The sequence below is a fragment of the Pleurodeles waltl genome, chromosome 7 (genome assembly GCF_031143425.1).
Source record: "Pleurodeles waltl isolate 20211129_DDA chromosome 7, aPleWal1.hap1.20221129, whole genome shotgun sequence".
NCBI classification, from domain to species: Eukaryota; Metazoa; Chordata; class Amphibia; order Caudata; family Salamandridae; genus Pleurodeles; species Pleurodeles waltl.
Genome location: NC_090446.1, coordinates 453,419,074 through 453,435,596, shown reverse-complemented (window position 1 = coordinate 453,435,596; position 16,523 = coordinate 453,419,074). Strand labels below are relative to the sequence as shown.

Below are 16,523 nucleotides of genomic sequence, written 5' to 3'. Positions count from 1 at the left end.
CAGGGAGTAGTGGTTGGAGTTTGCGTGATTCAGGATCCTTCCCAGTGGACACTGCGGACACCAACAGACAAGAGGAAGGTTGGAGAGTGTCCCAACCAGAGGATACCCAGATGCAGAGGTGAGAAGGGACACTCTTTGAAGTCAATGGAAGCCTCGGATTGTCCAGCTGCTGTCACGACCAGGCCGGTGAAACCCAGGGATGGATTCCAGATGTGGAGGACCAGAAAAGTGTGTTAGTACAGTTGCTCCAAATAAAGCAAATGAACCACAAATGTTAAAAGCACTGATATATGAAAAGAAAGCGTAGGGCTCAGTGGCTTACGAAAATGATGGTGGTCACACAAAGAAATTATGTATTGGAAACTTCCATACTCGGACAGAAATACTTAGAATTAGGCGGAATGGGCAACCCCCAGAAGGATCATCACAGACCCATGTGTATGTAACCCTACGAGGAAAGTGAGCCGAAGGAAGTGAGCTAGGAAGGAGCTTTCTGGGACACAAAAAAGCCACAGGCTGCTGAAGTGCCATGGAGGAATATCCTGGCTGCGCGCCTAGAACCTGGAAACCATTTCCCCCTTTCTGTGGTATAGAGAGATGTAACGGGAGACAGATTGACTGTACTTTGTCTAACTTTCTCACACTGATACAGCCTCCCCTTCTCTGGCCTCCTAGAATCATATTTCAAGGCAGCATTGTTCAATAGATTTTCTTGTAAAGGCCTTATTGTCAGCTGAATGGCTTTCCCGAAATACAGGCAATTAGCAGTGGGTAACACATTACGCACATAGGAGGTGGGAGTTGGACAGCGTCGTGCTAGGACGAAAAATAGGCCCAACACCAAAATAAAAGTGCCCACCCCCCATTTGTGAAGTAGATAGCTAAAAAGTGGCGATATCAGATAAATCTACAGTACAAACCAGCCCACCTGGCCATAAACCGACCCACAACAGCTTAAAAACAGCCCACACACTGATCTGTCAGACCAACCCATCGGGCACTGCCTGACTGCCCTACAGGCGAGTCCGACTCTGGAGGGGGAAGGACTGGTATAGGAGGGGGAAAATTACCCAAGAGAGTTTTAAACTTCATTGCATTGAATCTCATACTATAGTCTATGCCAAGATTATCCACAGTGCTGCCAGAAAGCCCAGCTCTAAAGTAACTCTCATCCCTCACCTTGTCTTCAAAACAAATCCTGTTTACAGCTGTGACCTAGAAAATCATGGATCCAGCCCAGAGCTCCCTGTTTTCCTAGTCCTAGCCGGTCCAGGTATCTTCTTAGCATCTTGGTTCTTGTAGTCATGGTAATTCCATTCAGGACAACAAGTAGAATGCAAAGAAGAAATCTGGACTCGATAACCACGCACACAGAATTGAGGGCTCTTAGCACTTCTAATACTTTCTGGAATTTAAATGGAAAGTCCAGGTCAGACCACCATTACATGTTAGCAAAACCTCTTACGTATTCCAAATATTGAGATGTATGAGTGAGTAGTGGTGGGCAGGCCAAACAGTAACACAGACAGCCGCATCGGAGCTGAACCAAGGACCTAACTTAGTTCTAAGAAGAGTGCGCGCATGAGCCAACCCATCAAAGGATTGGACATGCAATCGTGCAAAAAACATTCTTTAGAATATAATAGACTCATCAGAACACAACAAATATATTTCTTTAACATGCAATGTTTCATTTTAGTAGTATGAATTATGCCAAAGCACTGACTGGACTGTATTAGAAGTGATAGTTTCTAAACATGAACTTGGAAGCATTCATGCCCCCAGATCCTGAAGACAATGGCATTAGTGAACCAAGAGCCAAGTTAGTTATTGTGCAACCCCAATATGCGGCCTAGTGCGTGCCAGGAGGTGCCTATGAAGGGACATTTGCACAAGCTGCTTTTGTGCTGTACATTTCCTGAACTGATGTGCTTAACAGTGCTTTCAGATGCGATGATGAAGGAAAAGGAGGCACTGTGAAATAAAGTAATTGCAGAGTCACACAATTTGCTCAAGAGGGGAAGCCAGGACTAATACCACTAAATGCATATTCCTTTCTCTCTCCCAGTTCACATCAAAAGTTAATGCTTTGTATTTTATTCTTTAAAGAGTTAAATCAATACAGTGTGTGGAATGAATATGTGTTAAATCGTGTTCACAAAAGAATTGTTTTCTAGAATAATCAAATACAAAGTTAAGAGATGCCAATTTACTATTTTTTAATGTTTATATTGCTAGCTTCACCTGACTCTATAAAAAGACAAAATATTTGGCTAGTTTTAGGCTCGAGTGTCCAAGAGGTCCTTGGGCAGAGCTAGAGCCAGGCATCTGATTTGAGCAAGCCTCACGCCTTCAGTTGCTGCCCACCTCTATGAATGAGTACTTTCTATGATGGTTATTCTAAAAAAAATAGTATGGAAAGGATGTGCGTTTCTGTTTAAAAAACGCTAATTTTAGCACAAAGTTGCCAAGTGTTTCTTTTACACTCCACTGTGGGACTTGTAGTGTTCCTTTAAATAGCATGTGTATTTGCTTCTGATAGTTGCTTTTAGCCCAGAGCAATTTTTGAGACCATACTTACAGTGTTAAAAGCAAACCCTGAAGCCACACAATGCAATGTGCTTTGACTAACATTTAGGGGCATATTTAAGAAAAGTGGAGCTGCACCTACTACAGCACCACTTTCCTTGTGCCCCTTAGGGCCCCCCTACAGCCACCATGTGGGCACCGTATCTGAGATACGGCGCACCATGGCGCAGGGTAGGGGGCAATAGCATCATTTGTATTGACACTATTGATGTACTCTGCAGGAGTAGCGCCAAAATATTGGCGCTACTCCTGCAGAGTGCAGAGGGGCCCATTATAAATAATGGAAGCCCCCTTTTAACGCCTGTTTTGAGCAAGCATTAAGAGTGCCGTAAAAAATGACGCAAGGAAATCTTTTAGATTTCCTTGCGCCATTTTTTCGGCCACCCCCAACGGGGGAATGACCTCTTTGCATACAGAATGCCTGGCACAGGCATAATGTAGTGCAAAGGGTTACAAAGTGGTGCAAAGCATGCATTGCGCCACTTTGTAAATATGGCGTGAGGATTTTGGCCTCGTTGGGCCACATTAGCGAAAAAAAGAAAAAAAAACGCTAATGTGGCGCAAGGTGCCACGAGGGGCTTATAAATATGCCCCTTCGTGTTTGCCAAAGGTGTTTTCGAGCATTGGGCTCTTTCCACCAAAGGTGTTAATACAACTGATTCTACAACAAAAACAAACTTTACAATAAAATTCTTTGAATAAAATGTACTTTTTACTCATGTATTGATGTTTTTATATTGCACAGGCTTTCCCTTAAGGGCAGCAAGAGTACTTAATAAGTAACAGTAGGAAGAATTAACATATTTGCATAGAGAAAGAGAAAGGCAGAGAAGAGAAAAAAGCAGCACATGAGAAAAGGCTAGTCTCTAACGTAGGTTTGGAGAGGACAAGTCTTCAGGGTTTCTTTAGAAATATTGTTGGTTGGTATTGGGTCTGATGTGCCTGTCTAGTCACCTGTGCTGTCTGAATGGAGAGCAAACTCACAGAATTGTTTAAAAAAATAAGTTCAGCACCAGCTAATAATCCAATCACTGTAAATGCGGCCACTATGGCCTACTTTTTTTTAATGCAGCCTGTTTTCTTTCAAGGAAACAGGACTATATAAGGAAAAATTAATTTATTTTTTTAAGTTGTTTACTTCCCCCATCAAACTTGTTTTGTTTTACGTTCACAAAGCGGAAAGGGCCCAAATGGAATCCCTTTTTTGTGTGTATGTGTTACCATCCCAACTCTGTAACTCTTCAATATTTTACAAACAGATTGTGCTTCCAAAAAATGATAAAACTATAACAAATTGATATTTGGCAGGGACTCCTTAATATGCACCTTCCAAATGGCAATTCGTTATGCCTTTCTTAACCGATTTTGCATTACATTAACATGTTATTGAAACATAAAATGGATTTAGTAGATTTAAAAAAGCAATTTTGCAGTCTAAAACAGTGTGATTTTTGGAATTGCAGACTCTGTAACCACAAAATGGCTCTGTACAACAGACCCCACGTATATCATTTAATTAAGCTGGAGAGAGAAGACAAAATTAAATAAAATATACAAAAGCTTAGAAGCCTGTGTTGAATATGATCTTATTCCCAGCCCAGCTCACAGAAACCATAGCCTTGAAATTGTCAACATTTAGACTTTGATCAAAACTATAATAATTGTACTCTGAAGAAAATCTTACGAATGGCAGCTATGCTCAAAGCATTGTTCGCTGCTGAAGTGCAAACGAGATGGGAAGAGGTGGGGTGTATTGGTGACGCTGCACTCAAATCCTGACTTGTCTATTTGGTCAAATTGTGTAATCCTGCGCAAATCACTTCTCCTCACTGTGCTTTTCCTTATATCCTTATGTGTCAAGCATGGGTATGCATTGGAAGCATTTAGTTTGCAGTGCAAGCTGGAGGTTAATTGATTTGTACGAGGTGTAATACGCTTTACTTATGTGTCAATCCATTTACAACATTATACAACCAGGGCAGGCTCCAGGGCGGTGCAACTGGTGCCACTACACCAGGTGCAGACTTTGAGCGGGGGCGCTGCGTTTGCAAGTATATTCCAGTGCGAAAAGCCACTACTGCAACGTTCCTCGCCTCTGGCAGATTTTAGGCAACAATAAAAATGTCAATTAAATTCTGGTGATTGATGTTCTGCCTGGAGAGAGATGGGGGTTTTCTCTAGTGAAAGTTTTAAGGTTGGGCAGAGGGTTAATATGCCTCCTGCAAAGAACGTGTACTATGCCGATCACAAAGTGTAAATAATGCAAATAGGTCAGTGGGTTACTGCTTTTGTCAGAGAGGTCCTTTTGTTACTTGCAGTGTATAAGTTAAAATCCTTATATAGAGCAGTAAACTATTAACTGTCATCAAAGAGCTGCATGCATACTGCAAGGTATAAATCAGAGTGTTATGATTATTCCCCCGTTTTTTATTATCCCAAAGTTGCAAAACGGGTTCATTTGGGTAGAAATCAATTCTTATAATTAAAGGGAACCACTCCAGCCATGGTGTTGCATTTTACATTCTGGGTTTGTACTTCTCCAGACCAAGCACTCTTAAACAATACTGTCTACCAGTCTGGATGACATGAGGCTCCTACATCTTGTAGTCCTCTGTCTTATGTAATATTTCTTATACACTGATTTACACGCCTATGATTGATTTCCTCTGTGTAATGTGTGTGCCTTGTAAAGTGTTCTGACACTCTACACTGGTAAGAATGGTGCTATAAAACTAATTAAATGCATTTGAGAGAGACTGACTATAGACACTTGAGGGGCACTGTTAAAAGGTGGTAGTGAGGGAATCTGTGGCAGAGGTGGTCATTGAGGGGCGCCATCAAACACTGTTGTACAGGGCGCCTTCAGCGCTAAGGCCGGCCCTGTATACAACATTAAAGTCAAACCAGAAACTGAAAAATATTCTTAAGGCTCAAATATGACAATGCAACAAGTAAGACAAGCCATTTTCGCACTGGCAAGTCCACAAAATGGCATTACCCTTTTTAAATGTTCATAAATTATATACATTCTTATGAAAAACGTACAAATTCTGCACTGGTTTATATTTGCCCTCATTGGTTGGTAGTCCAACTAATCTTCTTTCCATACTTTGTGCGCTCTCTTCACAGAGATGTGACACCACTGAATCTTTGTCTGAACCATCAAATGAAAAACAGGAGAGTCAGTAAGTCAATTTTAGGGCAGGGTGTGAATGCGGCAGGAAACCACAGGGCATAGCATGGGATCACATCCAAAGAGCAAATTATTCAACACTTTTCTTCTCTCACTTACTGCAATGCCAAGTTCTGCCTCCTTCCTATGTCTTCCTGTGCCTCCTCCGTCTCTGCCAATGATTAACTTGTGTAAAACATGTGAAGAATTCCAAAGACTTTCCTAGGAGCCCATCACGGGCACTGACCAATGCCTGGATTGCGGACAACTGCACTCGACTGTCTAGTCTTGATTCTACCTCATGCTTCTTTCTTCCATCACCTAACACTCTCTGACCCATGTCTCTTTATTTAACTCTTGCAGAGTCCTTCTCATCTCTGTTTTCTCTGTTTGCGTTGTTTTCCTATATGTCTCTTCCTCCTTCCTCCTTCTTGCTCCACTTTCTGCCTTTCTTTTCATTGCTCTCGCCAAAGTATGGTGACGAAAAGAGTATGGTGATGATCCCCACAAAAGAGTGCCCTTGCAGATCACCTGCACAACTTGTACCACTGGTCTGTCTCCTTTGTACTGTTCCTCTCTATATTTCTCTTTCTCCTCCTTCCTTCTTTGCCCAGTTGTGGGATGAAAGTCAATCAGGAATAGTTGACTGTTGCATCCTGCCTCCTTTTTGTGTTGTTTGGTGACCTTTAATTTTTAGTGCCAAAGGAATTGGATTTCAATACCACAGAGAATTGCTTCTCAATCATTAGGCGACCCTACAGCAGTGCCAGACTCTGCTGAATAGGAGGCACACCAGGGGCCCTCAACAAATGAACCGGAATCTATCCTAATACTTTCCTAATACCCCATACCTGGAATGAGTAGTTCTAGGGGTGATGAAGCATGCAGCAATAATGCTGATTCCATGTTTTTGGGGATCAACATAGGAAAATCAAGTTTCATCACTGATACCCACATGCCTTTCTCCACTGTTCACCACAGTTTCACTTGGACATTTCCCTTGAGTTCAGCAGGAAGTGAATCTCAGTGACAAACAGCAGACCCTTGATCTTGTAATCCTGATGGGGCCTGGAACTCCTGTTACCTCTCTCCATCCTGCCGTAAGGATTGGTAAGGCACTTATAAGGAGGTCCGAAGTTTAGTCCCATCCATAGTGGAACGCGGCTACTGTCAACGCAATAAGATATGGGGAAATTAAGACTTGACGGCAAATGTCAGCTAGCCTTTTTAACTGTACTGTTAGTAATCGTTACAGAAGTATAGACAGATCCCTTCAGCAACTCTGTCCCTCACTAAGACTCCCACTTACTCACAATTGTGTGATGCGTGACTTAGCTTAGGCTTGCTTGAAGAGTGTGTGCTCTATGAATGGTGTCCTCTCTGTGAGAACATTTCAAGGCGTTCAAAATGGTGAGTGACTGCACACGCTGTTTCAGCTTCCCATTCCTTGGTGTAGCCCCTGAGGTAGCACAGCAAAAGCTTAGTGTATGTATCACACTTTTTCTGATTTCAGGTTGTAATCTACTAAAACCAAAGACCTGCCTGAACACAACAAAAAACTAGCCTAAAATGGTTTGACTGCCTGAGCAGGTGGGCATGCTTCCTGATGTGTCTGTGGATGGCTTGCCAATGCTCAGTGTCTACACTGTGTGGAGCACCACCCACATTTCATGGCACCTATAGCCTCCCCTCTTGGTGCTGAGCTAACTACTTTCTGAAACTAGACTTCTCCTGGGAAGCCTGTCATTTCTAGTGCAATATACACCCAATTTACCATTTGGTGTCAGCTTCCTCCCGTCCTTTGAGAAACTGTCAAGGAAGACCTTGCACTGAGTCGCCAGGGTTATCATTTTGAAAGTGTTACACCTTTTAATTGGCCTTGGTTTCCTGTCAGTTCCCCCAGAACTGAGCAAGAGCTAATTCTCCAAATCCAGTTAATTATATTAACACTGGAAGACCCCTGCTGTTGCAGCTGGCCTCAGAGAAGTAGTCCAGGGCTACTCAGCAAGGAGTGGAACATCCCTGACGAAGAGAACAAAGAACAAACCCCAACTGATTGAAGATCTATGTGAAAGAAACCACACCTAAGCCATGTAGATGCCTTTAAGACCATTCCTGACTACCAGCTGTGGTCAGACAGAAGGACATCTGAACATCAGAAGTGAAAAGGGCATGCGGGAGGCATTTAAAGACTGCACCAGTGCTATGCTTACGTACTGTCTATTCTCCACTGCCCATCTATATTATGCCATTGCTAGGAAAAAGTATAGGAGCCTGAAGTTTTTCTTCAGTGTCTGCTTCTAAATGCAGGGGTTGCCAATTACCAAGGCTGCCCAGCTTTCATGCTACCTGATGCCCCTTTCGTTTAGCACCCTACTGGTTGTATTTCTTTATCTGTCTCTTGAGGTTCTTTTCACACTTACCTTCTTCCTGCTATCACTGTTTTTCTCTCTTTTCCTTGTTCTTTTTCCCTTTTCTGCCCTCTCTATGGCACTGGGTCATAGTCTGATGATAAAAGATAAGCCAGTCCCTAAAATGAATGCCAGTGCCCACACCTGCAACCTGCAACCAGCAGCACTAACACAACATTGATGTTTCCCATTGACTATGGTCAGTCGCCCTCATTCCAGAACAGTTTCAACTACTATTGTATGATGACCCCACATTTCTGATGATATAGCCATTTAAATTTGCAATTGGACCCTACCCTTAAAATCCCAGTTTCCCTGTTGCTGAAAGAAACTGGTTTATTAAGTGATTCCCTCAGGGGCCGTGGGAGCTGCATTTATCATAAACTTTTGGTCTGGACCTGCTGTTTAGGAGATACAGAACAGTTATTGCTCCTGCTGATAGCCTGCTTTGAGCACCAGTAATCCCCTTGAGCGAACTGTGGCTTTTGTCATCTCCAAATAACAGAACCCTGTGACCCTGCTAAGTGGACATCAGAACATTAGTTCTGGGCCGGTGTTTGGTTTCTGAAAGCCATAATTATTTCTGTGACTGGGAAAAACAGATCATATTTCGTTGATGGATTTTGAATATCTATAGCATTTTTGTGCTTTGATCTAAGTTTGGCATATTTTTAGCTCAAACTCAGTGAGTAGTCCCTCCCACATTGCAACAATTCTATCTGGTTTCTTTGTCTCACTGACTGGGGACTAAAGACAAAGTTTTAGTAGGGACATTGACCCTCAAAGGTTTCGAAGCACAGCAGAGAACTCATATTGCTTTCCCCTTGGGATAACGTTCTACATATAGTTCATAAGGCCCATGTACTTAGATCTACAGGTCCTTGCCATGGAGAGGCTTTAAAAATGTTTGGGGTTGTAGTTCAATCCCAGCATGTGCTAGAACCTTCCTATTTCTTATTCCTCTTCATTTTCACAGCTCTGCATGCTAATATTCTAAAGACCTACATTCTTTAAAGAGATATATCTCGGTCTGGGCAGCGACCATTGACATATTATGTTAACTTTATCATTAAAGCACATATATGCTGATATGATCATACTTGTAAGGTGCATGGATACTGAGATGGCACAATTATTTTGAATATAGCAAGTTTTAGCCTTTCTCTTGCGGCTAGTAAATGGACCCCCCCGCACAGCCAACCTAACAGTTTATTTCGTATATATATAATAAAGGTTGTGGCTGGGAAGACAGTGAGGCCAAGCACGAGGGGAGTGCAGATCGAAGCAGCCTTCATGAGCCTCCCGTGACCACAAGCACAAACAGAACAAGCGTGTGTAATTATTTTTACATTAATCGTGCAGAACGGCTGAATGTCGGAAGCGCCGACATTACATTTTGGCGACGGAGGACAGAGCACGAGACTCACTGTGCTGCTCTGACCCGTGACGGACGCTTCAGTCGCGGTGCTCGTGCCACGTGGGTTCAGACAAACCGGCGGTATCTCCTGCTGTTGGCCGCTCCCCAGCCGCCATGTGGGTTCAGACGAACCGGTGGTGTCTCCTACTGTCGGACGCTCCCAAGCCGCTCCTCATATATGTGTGCACGCTGCCCCTGGTGCCTGTGGAGGTCTGTTTTCACCCCGCATTTCTATTTCATTGGTGTTGGCGTGCCTGCTGTGAGGAGCGCGTTGTTTCCTTCCTGTGGCCTGTGTCTGTGGCCCAGCCCACACTGTTTATATCAGGCTCCTTTCTGCTGTGCTGCTGATTCTGCCGTTTTGGAGAGCTCCCGGCTCTTCCTGCTGCCTCCTATGTGTGGGAGTTTCTTCAGCCTACTGCTACAGAGGATCCTCCTGCCCCTCCTCATTTTAGGAGAGTACTTAGGTGCCCCCAGGCCTCCTGTATGACTTTGTGACTTGGCACTCAGGCTCTCTACACAGTTTTGGCTGCTGACTATCTGGTGAGTGCCCCTGCCTATAGTTTTCGATCTGCAGTCACCCAAGCTCTTCGCAAACATGCACCCACCGCTACCATGTCAGCTATACCGCCCATAGAGTCATTTCTCATCGAAGGGGCCCCCATCTGCACAAGCCCCTGAGTACAAGAGTTTTGTTTTCAGGCAAGCCTGTCAACAAGCAGAAGAGTCACTAGACTCTTTCCACATAAGACTTAGGGATCTGGCCTGCACATGCAGGTTCAATGACGAGACAGAAGAGATAAGAGGGCAAATAATACAAGGTTGTTTAGCAATAAAAATCAGAGAACGGATCCTGGAGGATTCTGGAATTTCTCCACCCGACATCCTACGGATGGGGCGCACAAAGGAGCTATCTAAAGCCAGAGCCTCTCATATGGAGGCGGCCTTACAGAGGCCCATAAAAGAGGAGGCAGCTAACATAGTAGCTCCAACCACGAGCAGAACAAAGTACTGCCCAAACTAACAGCCAACGAGACAATGTGGGTATTGTGGTGGATCAACGCACAAACTGTCTGAGTGTCCAACACGGGGTAAGAAGTGTGCTGGTTGTGGAAAGTTACATCACTTTGTGAAAGTGTTTAGGTCAAGCAAAGCACGAACAGGAAACACTCCCGCCAACGTGGCAACTGACAAATCTGAGCATGGTAGAGACATGGATGACCATGAAGCCGCGGTACACGCCATTCATTCATTGTTCATGGTTGGGAACACTCCCTTTGTGTCAATAACATTGCCAAAATGCCAAGGTCAAGGGATCCGGGCCGTGGTTGAGACGGGAGCATCGCTATATCTCCTAGCCGCTGATGAATACCGTAAGATGCCGCTGATTCCTATACTTGCCAAAGCCAAAGTAGAAGTCTACGCCTACGGCCAGAACACGCCACTTGCCCTAAAGGGTATATTCCAGACTACCATCTCACATGGGTCTCAAACCACCCTGGCTAAAGTCTATGTAACACAAGAGGGACAAGGAATTCTGCTAGGCTGCAATGTGGCAGAAGATCTCGGAGTAGTCACCTTTGCACTCAGCATACATCAGGAGTCAGTAACAGAGCTGTTGGCCCAATACCAAGGAGTGTTCGAAGGAATTGGGTGTTTAAAGAGTAGGGAGGTAAAGCTACACTTCGACAAGACGGTGCAGGCAGTCGCCCTTCACCATAGGTGCATTGCGTTTCACCTCCGACCCCAGGTAGAGAAGGAGTTGGATTATCTTGAGAAGGCAGGTATCATAGAAAGAGTGACAGGACCAACGCCATGGGTGTCACCAATCGTCGTGGCACGCAAACCCAAACAACCTGGAGAAGTCTGCATCTGTGTGGACATGCGCCTCCCGAATGTAGCCATTAAACGGGAGAGACATTTAACACCCATGATTGATGACATTATTGGTGAGCTCAGTGGGTCCTGTTGGTTTTCAAAGATGGACTTAAGATCAGGATAGCACCAGCTGGTGCTGTCAGAGGAGTTGCGCTCTATCACAAAATGTTCTACTCACATTGGGCTGAGAAGGTATAAGCGTTTGAATTTTGGGATCTCCAGCGCCGCTGAGGTCTTCCAAAATGTGATACAAGAACTACTAGCAGATCTACCTGGGACGATCAATGTCAGTGGTGACATTCTGGTTCATGCACCCACCATTGCAGAACACCATTCCCATCTCAGAAGTGTGCTTCAGATGATCCAGGAGTCTGGGCTAACGCTGCATCACAGTAAGTGCGAATTCCTGAAAGACAGAATACAGTTCTTTGGGTATGTATTCTCAGCCGGTGGCGTTGCACCGGACCCAGCGAAAGTAAGCAACATCAAAGATGTACCTCCTTCCACATGTGTGACCGAAGTTCGAAGTTTTTTGGGGATGGTAAATTACTGTGGGCGATTTATAAAAGACCTGTCCACTCTCTCACAACCTCTCCGTAAATTGACCAAAGCATCTGAATCTTGGACATGGGGTTCAGCTGAGCAAATGGCATTTGAGGCTATCAAGGATGCTTTGTCTAGTGAAACTACGTTGAGGTATTTCGACCCCAAGAAAAAAACTAAAGTTGCTGTCGATGCAGGGCCAAAAGGACTAGGAGCTGTGCTATTCCAAGATCAAGGTGAAGGGACCTGGTCCCCGGTAGCGTACGCCAGCCGATCTCTCACTGAGACTGAACAAAGGTACTCTCAAATAGAGAAGGAAGCCATTACTGTGCATTGGGGCGGTAAGCATTTTCACATCTATGTGTATGGTCGCCCTTTCGTAGTGACAACGGATCACAAACCCCTAATACCTTTGTTCAACGGCACGGCATCAAAGCCTCCTCCCAGGATAGAGAAAAGGATGCTCCAGTTTCAGGATTACAGATGTCAGTTAGAATACCGTCCTGGGTCTGAGAACCCTGCTGATTATATGTCAAGACATCCACAAGCCACGTCAGGGGAAGAAGTACATGATTCCTGAGAAACGGAAGAGTACGTCAAATATGTGTCAGACCGGTCTCGACCGTGACCCCTCTTGCTGAGTGAGGTTGTTCAGGCTACCGAAGCCGATGAGTGTTTACAAAAGGTGTTAACTGCCATGCGGACCAATCAGTGGTACATGGTGAAGAAACAACTACCCACTCTAACTTCTGAATCACAACGTATTCTGGGTTGTTAGTACAATGTTCGAGATGAACTAACAGTGGACACAGATGGATGTGTGTTTAGAGGGTGCAGGTTGGTCATACCATCGTCTCTCACTGCTGAGTGGTGCAGCTTGCTCACAATGGTCACCAAGGTATGGTCAAGACAAAAAAAAGTCTGAGATCAAAAGTGTGGTTTCACTTTATTGATGAATAGGTGGAGGATGTGGTGAGGTCTTGTGTGTGGTGCCAGGCCTCTGGTGAGCCCAGCCGACCAGTTCTAGTTGAAACAGAGCCTACCCGGAAGAACCCTAGGTGTCAGCGAGCCTTGATTTTAGGAGTCTCCCGGACGGCCATCACACAATTGTTTTGGTTGATGACTTCTCCAAATACCCAAAGGTGGAAATCATACCATCTCTCACAGCTGATGTGGTGATCTCCAGGTTGGAGAAGCTCATGGCCACACATGGTCTCATCTCTGAAATCAAAACTGATAATGGTCCACCTTTCCAGAGTCAGGAATTGGCAGGGTACTTTGACAGCACCGGTGTTCGACACCGTCGAATAACACCACGATGGCCCCAGGCTAATGGGGAAGTTGAACAGTTTATGAGAGCACAAAACAAAGTGATACGCATCACCCATGCCAGTGGTCAAACCAGTGACTATGCCATATACTTGTTTTTGCTAAACTATCGCCAGACCCCTTATTCAACGACTAACCGAGCCCCTGGACATGTAGTTTTTGGGCAAGCTGCTATTGATTTCATCCCGCATCACCGCTCTTGCGTCCCTCCATCCATCAACCCTGATCAAGTTCAAGAGCGATGATTATCCACGAATAATTATGCAAGCCGGAAGAGACGAGCGGTGTCGTCAGATCTTGTGGTTGGTGACAAAGTGCTATTGAGAGAGCTGGCGTCTGGAAGTAAATTCCGCATGCCGTTTGGTACCACTCCCTGGACATAATCCGTCAGTGGTGGCGCAACGCAGAGCTGACGTGGTCACCTGCAACATATCCTTTTTTCAAGAAGTTCCATCCTTCCACTGGTGTCGCCAAGGGTGTACCTAATCCATGTATAGGCAGTGACATGATATTGCTACCTGATGATGACCCTCGTAGTGTTCCGTCCCCTGACGTGTCACCCGATGCCACGCAGACTTCGGCCCATTATGTTATCTCTTGTCAGAGGCTACACGTTATAATCTGCGCAACAACGCGACCATCTGGTGGATGGGTGACTTGAGGTTTTGTTGTCCATTTTCAGTTGTTTTATTTTTAGGAGGAATGTAGTGTCGCGTTCCAATCACGTAACTGGACACTAGACCCTACCATTAGGGGAGGGTGCATAATATATACCCTGTATGTTCTGGGAATATGGTTTTGCCCTGAAGACGAAAAGGGCGTATATATATAATAAAGGCTGTGGCTGGGAAGGCAGTGAGGCCACGCGCGAGGGGAGTGTGGATCGAAGTAGCCTTCATGAGCATCCCGTGACCACACGCACAAACAGAACAAGCGTATGTAATTATTTTTACATTAATCGTGCAGAACGGCTGAACGTCGGAAGCGCCTACATTACATCTTCCTTCTGAGCCTTATGTCTTTCTCCTAGCTCATTCTCTCTCCATCTTTGCTGTGTTTCCCATTCCTACCGCTTACTTTTCTCTTTTTCTATGGTCTTTCTCTCACTTTCCTTTGTGCTTAGTTACCTCTTTTCCCCCACTGTTTTTCTCCCTCACCTTCATTTTGTCCGTCATATCTCCTTTGTCCATGAGCATTCCTTTGTCTCTCTAGATATCTTAATCCGTATTTCAATGTCACCTCTCTCCCGGTCTCTGCATCGTCTTTCCCCCTCTCATTCTTTTCGTTGTGTCCTCCCAGTCCGATGTCATCCGCCCCACCCCTCTCCAGTTTTCCTTACCTTAAAACGCGCACGTTCTTCTGGGTCCGATGGACGCAATTAAAAGTTTTTAGCTCTCCAGCCTTTAGCCCGAACCCACTTCAAGCAGCTGAGCTCCCTCCCAAACGCTTTTATTTCAGTCCGTTCTCTTCCGCTTCCTCCGCCCGCCCTTTTCTCCTGCCTCTCTGCCTTTCCTGTATCGCAATTTGAGAACCTTCGTCCAAAGGCCATATGCCACCTAGGGCCATATGTACCAAAGCATTTTCCCATTGACACAGAATGGGTAAAAACCTTTGATACGTCTGGCCCCTAGTAATTCTTGTTGGCACAGGCAGACTTAGTGAGTAGGACTCATTCGCTGTAATCGCCATGCCTGCAAAGTACCCTTTCCTCACGGACCCACCACATTTTTTATACATTTCCAGGCGCCCAGGGTCTACCATCCGCTACGTTATCTGCATATCATTTCACTATGTTTTTAATATTCTTTATGTGGAAAACAGGGGCCCCGTTTTAGACTTTTGTCGTATTGGGAAGAGGCTTGGGGAATTTTAGCTTTGCTGCATTAGCTTTTGTGACTGAACATTGAATGCCAGGGCTTACCGCTCGTTCAACAGTCTTGAAAGGGACCGACAGGAAGCGTGTTTGAGACAGAAAGTGTTTTGGGCACGATTATACTGTTGCCGTAGTAAATACAATTGCTGTTCAGAACAGTCTCCCGCCACCAAGAAGCGTGACATTTCGCACTAGTGATTTTTTTCACAATTTCTCATTGTTTACATCATGCCAAATTTGAAAGTTTTATGAGGCTAAATAGGCGTAAAAAAGTTATTTGGGGCCCACTTAAGGGTAAGTAAAGTTTTCTAGTGCCTACTTAATGTCAAGTTCACTTCTTGTATCAGTGTACCACCAGGGTCGAGCTACGGTGACTACCTAGCATGAAGGCAAAATCAGGACAATGACTGTAAAAATTCAAGACAAAGGGTCAAATAATTCAGGACAAAAATTCTAGACAAAAGGTCAAATTTATGGACACATCTGAGTAAGGCAAGCAATAATATAAATGTAAGCAATTAGGCAACTGACACAAATAGAACACAAAGCAAAGTTGGTTTGTTGGCTTTGGAATGTATAATGCAAAGCACTATTGAGTGAAATCTCACGTTTAACTTGGCTTATTTAGAGATTGGAAAACTAGTAAATGTGCACAGTAATCATAATTTGACAGCTTGCATAAAGGACAGCTATCACAAGCATTTGACCCCTTATCGTGAATTATAGCACTAGAGGTAATGCTGTATAAATGGACGTGTACTTCCAGTTTATACACAGTACTACTATTATCATCTAGCATGGTTACCCCCACGTTTGGCCTGTTTGTGAGTGTGTGTCAGTGTGGTTTTACTGTCTCACTGGGATCCTGCTAGCCAGAACCCCAGTGCTCATAGTTAAAACCCTATTTGTCAGTGTGTTTTGCCTGTCTCACTGGGATGCTGTTAGCCAGGACCCCAGTGCTCATGGTTGGTGGCCTAATGTGTGTGTTGTCAGTAGTGCTTAACTGTGCCACTGAAGTTCTGCTAACCAGAACTTCAGTGCTTATGCTCTCTCTGCTTCCAAATTAGTCATGATAGTTTAGTGACATCATATTCCAATTCCAATTGGCACACTGGACCACCCTTATAAGTCCCTAGTATATGGTAACTAGGCACCCAGAGCATTGGGGTTCCAGGAGATCCTAATGGGCTGAAGCATTTCTTTTGCCACGCATAAAGAGCTCAGACAAACCCTTTCACAGGACTGCCACTGCAGCCTGCATGAAATAGTGCACGCACTGTTTCACAGCCATTTTCACTGCACTTAAGTACCTTA

At 44.6% G+C, this 16,523-nt stretch overlaps 1 protein-coding gene across 1 annotated transcript in view; it reads right to left on the bottom strand.

The window, feature by feature from the left end:
- The window catches only part of LOC138304174 (sulfotransferase 1C1-like), a 379,927-nt gene extending 365,114 nt beyond the window's left edge, over positions 1 to 14,813 (bottom strand). The window contains exon 1 of the mRNA XM_069244007.1: positions 14,676 to 14,813. The gene's annotated coding sequence lies outside the window, so the exon portion shown is untranslated. The remainder of the gene's footprint in view (positions 1 to 14,675) is intronic.
- Between the last annotated feature and the right edge of the window lie 1,710 nt (positions 14,814 to 16,523).